This window comes from Rhipicephalus sanguineus, chromosome 11 (assembly GCF_013339695.2).
Source record: "Rhipicephalus sanguineus isolate Rsan-2018 chromosome 11, BIME_Rsan_1.4, whole genome shotgun sequence".
NCBI lineage: Eukaryota > Metazoa > Arthropoda > Arachnida > Ixodida > Ixodidae > Rhipicephalus > Rhipicephalus sanguineus.
In genome coordinates, this window is record NC_051186.1 from 3,991,706 (window position 1) to 4,001,391 (window position 9,686).

The following is a 9,686-nucleotide window of genomic DNA, read 5'->3' on the forward strand; positions in this document are numbered from 1 at the left end:
CGAGGCATTCCCGCCTCCGAAAAACATGGCAGCATCATAGAGTAATATAAAAAAGGTTAAGAGAGGACACTCCCGTAGGCCCCTGCGGCTGATTTGGGTTCGCAGCGCACCAAACTGAAGTTGGGAATCCTAACAGCCGCCTCAGAGATCAGAAATGGCAAAAATAAAATTAAATAGCCCATCTCAGAAACCATTATTTAGCTATAGGTAAACTTACACGGCCCCCGAGACCACTTCTGTTCGTGTGATTGTCTCGGAGGTCATCCATACATACACGCACACACACACACACATATATATATATATATATATATATATATATATATATATATATATATATATTTCTTTTTTTAACGCCTTATTTGCATGCATAAGTAGCTTCGTGTAAGCCACACCGCTAGAGCGGCGAGCACACACTGCCATTGTTTATGCAGACATGACAATCGTTGGGAGAGACGGAACATTTTATTTCAAGTCACATTCTCAGTAAGCACATACAAAAGATGGCTGCACTGCACAATGCAAGACAGCTGCCACATGTTGAGAAATTGCACAGTAGGAATAAATAAGCGATATTTAGAAAATTCCCACAATACAATAAAAGTGCAGAAGACAGCATTAGCATCACAGAGGAAAAGGGTATTTCAGAGTGAAAAGGGACCACTCGATTTAAGCGAATGAAGAATATGTATGACCATCCAAACACTAACTAGCTGAACGGCAAAATAGTGCGAAAGATACGGACATACTTTGATAGTTAGCTAATGACAACGACAACTTCAAAATTACATCTTGGAAAGGCGCAAAGGGCTACCTGTCGTCTCGCGGAATCCTGAACCACTTAGTACCACGCTCTCTCCCTATCCTGCCGTTGCTGCACCACGCAGCGCAGCAGTAGCTGCCGTAGTACTTGACGCCGGACGGCATGACCTGGAAAAAGAGAAACAAGTTTACCGTATTTTCTCTTGCCTTCGCACAAATTGTCTCCGACGCACTTCTCAGCGCCCTTTCGCGAAAAACAGTCCCAAGCACTTGCCGCAGTGAAAACAAAGCAACCTTCGGTGCATGAACTACTGAGGCAGTATTTAACGAGAATATTACGTCGTAGCCACGGCCAACGAACACTGTTCTCATTTCTCAAGTTCTCTCTAATTCGGCTCTTAACATAGCCGTCAAGCAAACTGCGAATACCGCAAATAACGATTCTAAGCATAACTTCACTCTTTCACACATTTGCACACCCATGCAGTGAATTAGAACTGCGTGTAACGGCATTGTATGTACAAAGAAAACATTACGACGCAAGCGCGACTCATTTTTGGCGTCAAGAAACGATTTCTTCGCTAACGTTTTGCGCAGCATTTCAAGTTGCTATTTCTTAATGCAAAGCAATTCACGAGCCTCATATGCGAAGCGCGAAGCACAAAGAAGCTTTCGGCGCTAAAACACAAAGTGCGTCAAATGTCAACTTAAAGCTGTAGCGACAAATACATTGCAAAGTAATCAAGGGAAAAAAGAACCTAATGAAGGCGTTCTTACCAAGCAGCCGCCAAGCAGAGTGACTTCCCGGCAGACGATCCCAGCGAATTCCACGGAACAGGTAGAGCCAATTTTGTATGCGTCGCCGCTCATGCTGCGTCGTCTTGCCATGCCGGCAATCCTGACCATATATGGTCATGACAGCTACCAATCGATGATTTCGAACTGTCCAATCGCAGACGATAAAGACGGATTTAGAGCCGCACTGCGAGCCAGCGGAAGCCACTGCCGCAGCCACATAGTCTGACAAAGACAAGTAGATGTATCGTGAACCAGAAAAGGTATTGCCGTAGATAACTAGTACGCGCGTTCTCTTGGAAACAGGGAGTGACGTGCTGCCGTCTAACGGCTGGCGGGAAGCTGCGTAGCTCCGCCGCTTATAGGCTCGTGTGTCCACTCTTGTCATTTTCTGTTACTCTATGGCAGCACTCCCAAAAGCGGTTGTCGTCCACTTCGAATCTATCAAGTGGCCGCCGTGCGCTCTGTAACGTGTAAGTTCCGAACTGATGCTTCCATTTGCTTTAGATTCATGTCCTTAAGCTTCGACAGCAATGTATTCGTCCCGATTCGGCGCCATTTTTGAGAACCATAGTCAAATAATCGATGCTGTAAGCTTAGCGAGTCGAGATGGGCGCTTCCGAATGCTCGGAGGACATAGATTACGCGTTTGTTAGTTGTTTCTAATCCTCCATAGCTGGCGCCACTTGACCTGGTTCGGGGCCCACCGCACTCACGCTCGCGCGTCGCCTACGTGGCAATTTTGCGTGTTCACGTGGCCAGCTGTGGCTACCCGTCCTCCGGAAGTAGTGCTGCCTAGCTCGGTGCTTTGAAACCGAAACTGCGACTGGGCGCTCTAAAAACGTCTCTAAATAAATAACCGTCGCGAACTCGCGCAAACTAGGTTTGCAGCCGTGATCAGTGGATCATAAGCTATCTTTTGCAACTAAAAACACAAGGTGCAAAATTTTTGTGTCAGTGCTCCTTTAAGCATTCTAAAGTTACATTTTTTTGTGTTTCCTTTCTCATAGAAGCATTTCCAGCAGCGCGCAAAACTTAGTTGAGAACTTGGTACTTAGCTGACTTTGCTAAACATCTGTAAAACGAATTTTTGCCCAACTATTCAGCATATATTTTGTGCCAAAATAAATGTCAATTTAAAAATCAAGACGCTGTGAGCGTCATTGTTGCCTTTCTTATTGAATGGAAGTCCCACTTCTGTTTGTTGAGTGAAAACGATGGACTGCTCTTGCCATCTATGTACAACCACGCTGCCAATATTGTGCGTTGGCTGGCAACGGTATTCCATTTTTGCCGCCCTTAGAGGATGGCTGTGCCAATATTGTATGATGCCTGGAAATGATGGACCTTTCTTGCCGTCCTTATACGATGGCGCTGCCAATGTTGTATGTTGGCTGGCTACGACCGGCCTTTGTTGCCGTCCTTATACGATGGTAGATCAAGCTGAAGAGCAAGCTTGAAAGAGGGGATTCCATTCTTCACTAGTCATCTACCTTGTTTATCCCCATGTTGAAAGCCGCCACGATCGCTGCAAGCTACCATGTGATAAGCAAAGCGAAGCACGTTAATAGGACACTAAAGCAGAAGCCTTTTTTAGCTCTTCCAGATTGGCCCAACTAAAACACTTTTGCACATTAATTGACTCAAAGCAGCTCAAAGCTATTCCTTTTCGAATAAAGAAAGTGAATTCCCTGAAACGGGAAGAATATTTGATCGGTCCTTAAAACGTTTGCTGCTTCCCTCGCCTGTTTGCCTCGTGGACTGTCTAAACTTCAGGCCAGGCAGAGCAAAGTAAAAGCATGACAGAGTGCTCCAACGTAATTGTACCCCAGCTGAGCAGTACCTTCCTCCGCAGTGCCGGAGCGCAATGCGCGAATGCGTCGAATTAGCGGCCTGCACAGTGAGAGCTTACAATGCGTGGTCGTGAGTTACGTAGGACAATTTTCACAGCAGAAGCATAGGACAAATTTTATTATATTGTTATGTGATTGCTGTAAAAATGAAAGCTTCGCCTTCAGCGCGCTTCCGCCAGAGAGCACACACCACCGCGCAGGCTGAAGCAGTTCTGAGGCGAAGTGTTGGTTTCTCAAATGGAGAGAGAGAGAGAATCTATAATGCGGAAAGGCAGTGAGGCTAACCGGAACATAAACATCTTGTTTGCCACCCTGCAATGGAGAATGTGAAATGGTAGAGAGAAACGTATAGAAGACAAGAATGACAAGAATGGCGGGAGGCAAGTAAAAACACACAGACACGGGAGTGATGTAACCGTTAAGCGAGCCGGGTCGCTGGTAGAAACTTCAGCAGAGCCTCCAGTGAATAAGGGAGTGAAGCTCCAGCTTTCCGGTATTCCAAAATCGTTGCTGTTACAGAATATGTTCGGCTGGTCGTTTCTCTCATTAAAGCGGCTGGTCGTTGCTGTTAATGTCACAGAATATGTTCGATGGATTCTACGCTGCCGCAGTCATCACATGCAGCACTGTCTGTCATTCTGATTCGGCAAAGGCACTTGTGACTAGAGAGCTTGATGTTGTGGGTCCCCAAGCTGCGCTGCGTAGGCTGCTCTTGCGTTCAGAGGAGCAGCAGAGTGACAACTGGGTCAAACGGAAGCTGCGTTGGGCCGTGCCAGACGCGGGCCATACACCGTCGTGGTCCGCGCGGTGTCTGCGCAGTCTCGCGGTGACTCAAGACGCCTCGCGACCCACGTTAGCTTTCGATGTTTGGGTATTGGGCCAACGCGAGCGCAAGATCCCGAGTGGCTTGGGTTCTGCGCATGCGCCCTGGCTGCTCGCAAGCTCCGTGGTGCCCAAATTCTCAAACTCTCTAATGACACTCCAAGCCACATGAGGCCGAGAGTGGTCGTCTCGGATCGGGGTAGTCCACGTGGAATTTCGAGTCGTTAGCATTGGCCAGCGATAACGACATCTCCGAGTAGTACAACATGCGCATGTGTACGCAAATTGGCGGCCGGTAGAGACCAGTCGGCCAGTCGACGCGACACGACGTACGGACACAAAAGCCGACGCTTTCTTGCGACAGCGACCATTCCGAAGCGTATTAGGCTGTTTAGGTTCATTAAGTAATATTTGTTTTGTTCAGCGTGGTGGGGCTGGCAAGAGCCGCGTCTGTACAGCCACGCGCCTTCCGCGCTATCAGATTGCCGCCATGAGGTGAACAGCGATATTGGGCACGGTGGCTGATCTTCTCCAACCTCGCCCTTTGTGTGGAGTGTGCAAGCTCGCATACGCGCAATATGTTAGAAGATGGCGCTGCAAAGCCTGTGAGTGAGCATCGCAGAATGATGAGTCGCCGGGAGCTATGCTGAGGTCCTTTCTATTTGCGTGAGCTAAAGTTGTAATAATTGGTGTTGAGAAACAAACTATGCTCCTTCTTTTGTCGATTGGTTGATCGGGAACACACGAGAACATACTCAAACAAAATCATCACAATGGGAGCTATAGCTACATCCTTCCTCATTTAAGTGGTTTGGCGTTAATGTCAATTGACACCTTTAGTGGCTTTGCAACTCTCATCTTAGAAATAATGCATGATTTTCCAGGTTTAACTGAGAGCATAATTTTCTAAGTACTAGCACTTCATTTTTGCAGACATGCCCATACTTAAGCATCTTACTTTTGTGTTTGCCCGTGTTTTCGACCATTACATTTCACACAATTGTTAACCCTATGTGAGAGAACGCTCTGCAAAGTTTTGAATATATTGAATGGTGTACCAGTGGAGGAAGGAAAATGTGAAATTGGGGCATTATTGAACAATGTGCGTTACTCACATTATTTCTTCAAATGATCGCCTCCACAGCGCAAGATAACGGCGATAACCTTGGCCCTTGCCTGGGAGACCAGTATTTTTATCAAAGCCAAAGCGGTGCTCGGAACTGCTGGGCAAAATACCCTATACATGCTTCATGCGAGAAGGAACCACATAACATATGTAATGTAGCGTGGCGTCAGAATGCGAATTTTGTAACCAGGTGGCACACAGTGCGAATTGCGCAACTACTGGGTTGTTGAATGCTTGCAACCAATTACAAAGGCTCTGCGATAATTTTCATCGTCATTAGCCACATCATCAACAAAGTGCACAAATGCCTTACGACGGTACTTCGCTTCTCGCAGCATGACGAATATAGGGGGAGTGGGTGCTTCACAACGTGACAAAAATTTATTTGTGGCGTAGTGGGTACGTTGCTAGCGTGCCTGTATTAGTAGCCCCAAGAGAGTTTATAGCGGGCTCTAGAAATGCCGCTCTTCCAGCTTTCGCTTGACTGTCAGGCCTGGCGTTTTTTTAACGTTAACTTCAGTTTGACAGAGCGACTTACAAGAACTGAAGCAACACAACTGGAGCACTGTAGCAACGCATCTGCGATCCCCTCGTTGTTGAAGATAACTTTTTGTTGGGCGAGTGGTGTACGATCATAATTGCTTTTGAGATGTGAAAGCAAACAGCCAGGTATTGATGGGAACGTCTGTATCAGCAAAAGGTGGCATGTGCGTTGGACACTTCTGCAATAATGCATAATCTGAGAAAAAGTTTACTGAGGATGCGTATCTGACCACCACTGACGCGAACATGTTTTTCGACGCTCACGCTGCGAAGGATACATATTCACGGTATTTCTGCAAATAAATCCGCTGTTAAGCGCTTCGTCCCGTGTACTTTCTTGCGAGTGTGTACTATCGCGCCTTGAAAGCAATTATGCCCCCTGATGTTTCTGTAAAACTGTTGCTAACTACGCTCAAATGAAGGCAGTCACCTCTAGCTTCCGTGGACACCATCCGGCAGTTATTTATTCTCTGCAAGTGACAAAGAATAAACTAAAAGCAGAGGACTGTCCATCGCGACCAGCAAATGCCCTAATCTTCAAACATGCGCAGTGGTTTCACAATGCGCTTACTTACTCGATTAGCCTCGAAGTTTATGACATGCTGAATAGCTGCAGCAAGATATCCCTTAATGATATCCGTTTCCTAGGTATTTGAAAATTAGAGCCAGAGAATTGTTTACACACTTTATTACACTTTCCTTAAATTGTAATTCCAAAAATGCAATAGTCGTTGCATAAATATAGATTGCACACTGGTAGCCGCGGTGTGTAGAAAACAAAAATAGTTCTGGGGTGTGTGAGTATAAAATTTTCAACTTCAAAGCACATTAAAGGAACAGTTGAATTGAATCGAATATTGTTCGAATATTTTCACTACAAATAACGCAAAAAATATCGCCGATCAAATATACTGAAAATTTTCATTGTTTTCGTCAAACATGTTAGCTGCTTGGATTGGTCGGGCTGGTACACCGTTATGCCATGCCACCATCCTCCAGGACTAACTACACGCACTAATCATGCTGTGCTAATGTTGTCGTAGTTTATTCGTTTAACTGCTTTCTTATTTGGGAGAAGTAATGATCGGCACGATGTCTATTGCAGGTGCTTCATATCATGCTAACCTGCAATAATTGTTCGTTTCCTTGTTTCAACATATTTCTTGTTAAATTACAAAAATTCCTAATTATTTTGGGTGGTTTTACCGGATAATTTCGGGATTATTTGCAGTATAATGATCGGCCTCACTATATATCATTTTTTGTTCGAAATTTAGCAAATGTATGCAATTTTGTTTGCTCATTTATAATTTGTTTCGACGTTTTGTTGCGGTAAAATATTTGAAGTAGTAAAATGCCTGTAATCGAATCCTATATTAAAAGTTTAAAATGTTCGATCGGTGTCGTCTACAGAACAGTGCTTTCATGCGGGAGGTGCTACATCGGTCGAACGGGGCCTGTCCTAATGCCAGATTGCGACAGCACCGTGCAGCAGTGGACGCGCACGCAGCGGGAAGACAATTTGCGGACCATTGCACCAGGTGCGTCCGTACTCCGGAATTCAATGTGCCGTGTGCTTTGAAAAGACACGATCAGGTGACTCTAGAAATATGCGAATGTTTTACTATCAGCGTAAAAAAACCAAATGTGTCAGTTTTCATCTGTTGCACTGACCCAGAAAGACTTCGGTATTTTCAATATTGATTTTTTACAACTAAAGTGTTGTAATGCGATAACACAAAAACAGCCCCTCGCTTCGGTATTGTCGGCATGTGTTCAACGTATCTGTGTGCTTCTTAGCAGTAAAAAGCAGTTTATGCCTAGGGCTCATTGTATTTCTGTCTTCTCATGTGTATGCGTTGCTATAAGATGGGCTGCCGAAATTATCACTAGTTTTGGGAACCACTAGCCCGCGTTAACCCTTTCATTCTACAGTCGTACTCTCCGGACACTTCCTATATTAGTCTTTGAGTGAACGAAGTCAGTGGTTTATTCAGGTGAATCTCAGTAGACTAGATAATATTATCGGTGAATGTTTACCGTCTGCTTAGCAGAGGAAGCCAGTTGATTTTAGGAAAAATAAAAAAAAATTCCACAGTACCGTTTGGATTTCCTTTGTCATCCAGCAAATAGCCCTCAACTCTACAAAGAGGTAGTAAATATAAGTTTAGCGGGACACTCACAGTACACACATTTAAGTTACAAGTATATTGCCACGCGCGCTTAGGTTCATGAGTTAACTACACCTTCAAGACTGTCAGCAACGCTCAGCGCAAAGCGGCCATATTGTTCGCGAAGCTCCCGATCATTGTAGATCGTTTTGTTAAGATTGCGCGCCGCACGCGAATGTTCCAGCTTTGTTGAGAGATAACGCCGCCACCAGCGATATCGCTGGAAAGTTCGATGGCGCCTGTATAAAAGCCGACACGCTTGACCGCTTGTCAGTTGATCGACGGTCGACGCTCTTGTCGCCGCTATCAGTGTATTGCTGTAGTTTGACTTTCAGTTTCTTGGCCACAATTCGGCCAAATAAACACTTTCATCTCGAACGTGCTGACAGTTGTCTTCGTCGACGTCACGACCACGTGACATCTGGTGGAGGTGCTGCTTCATGATCGGACGCCACCGCGGGGTGCTGACCCAAGCCCAAGTTGCGAGAGGACGACGGCAAGGAGAACCCGGATCGTCGAACAACCGCAGGCAGAAGGGACTGCAGCCAGAGCACAAGCTCCTTCTCGAAAATCCAGACAGCCGCAGATCCCAGCATCGACCCCAGCGACGATGACCGACCCCGTGCAGCCGGCGCCGATCCTTCTTCGGCCGCCCAAGGAACCGCCAACCTTCCGCGGATAGTCGTTTGAAGACCCGGAAAGCTGGCTTGAAACATACGACCGTGTCGCTGCCTTTAACAACTGGACCAAAGAAGACAAGCTGCGTCACGTCTACTTCTACCTCGAAGACGCGGCAGAACTTGGTTTGGGAATCGGGAGTCCTCACTGCAGACCTGGGATCTTTTCCGCAGCGCATTCTGCACACGTTCACAAGCGTCGTCCGCAAGGGAAAGAGCCGTTCTTTGCTGGATGGAGCCCGGGTGCAATCTGCCAAACGAAAACGTCAGCATCTTCACGGAGAGATGACTCGCCTTCCGTCAGGCCGACGCTGCGATGGCGGAAGACAAAAAAGTTCGCCTGCTCATGCGGGGTGTCAAACAAGAACTTTTCGCGGGACTTGTCCGCAACCCGCCCACGACGGTCGCCGAATTCCTCACCGAGGCTACGACTATTGAAAGACACTGGACATACGGACGAAACAGTACAACCGCTCGCCGCTCTCTGCAACCTATTCCGAAGTGCACTCACTAGCTGCCGACGACTTGCGCGAAAACCATCCGAGCGATCGTGCGGGAGAAGTTGCGGAAGCTGTTCCTTCGCCGGAGCCTCAAGTGGATTCGATGGCACACATTGCCCGCGAGGAAATCAAAAAGTCACTGGGTGTTCTTCAGCCGGCACCGCCGCAGCTTCAAGCAATGAGTTATGCTGCTGCAGCCCGACACAACGCCCACCCCTCCTCGCCCGCGTCAAGACGGCGCCGCCGCCCCAGCAGTTCCGCCGCCAGGCATCACCGCCGCCACCATCGACGCCATACCGCCCGTCAACCGGCCAGCGATACACGCCGAGGAAGACCGACGTTTAGCGCGCCCCGACCATCGTCCACTCTGCTACCACTGCGGAGAAGCCGGCCACACCCACCGCCGCTGCCAGTATCGATGGATGGGACTGCGCGGG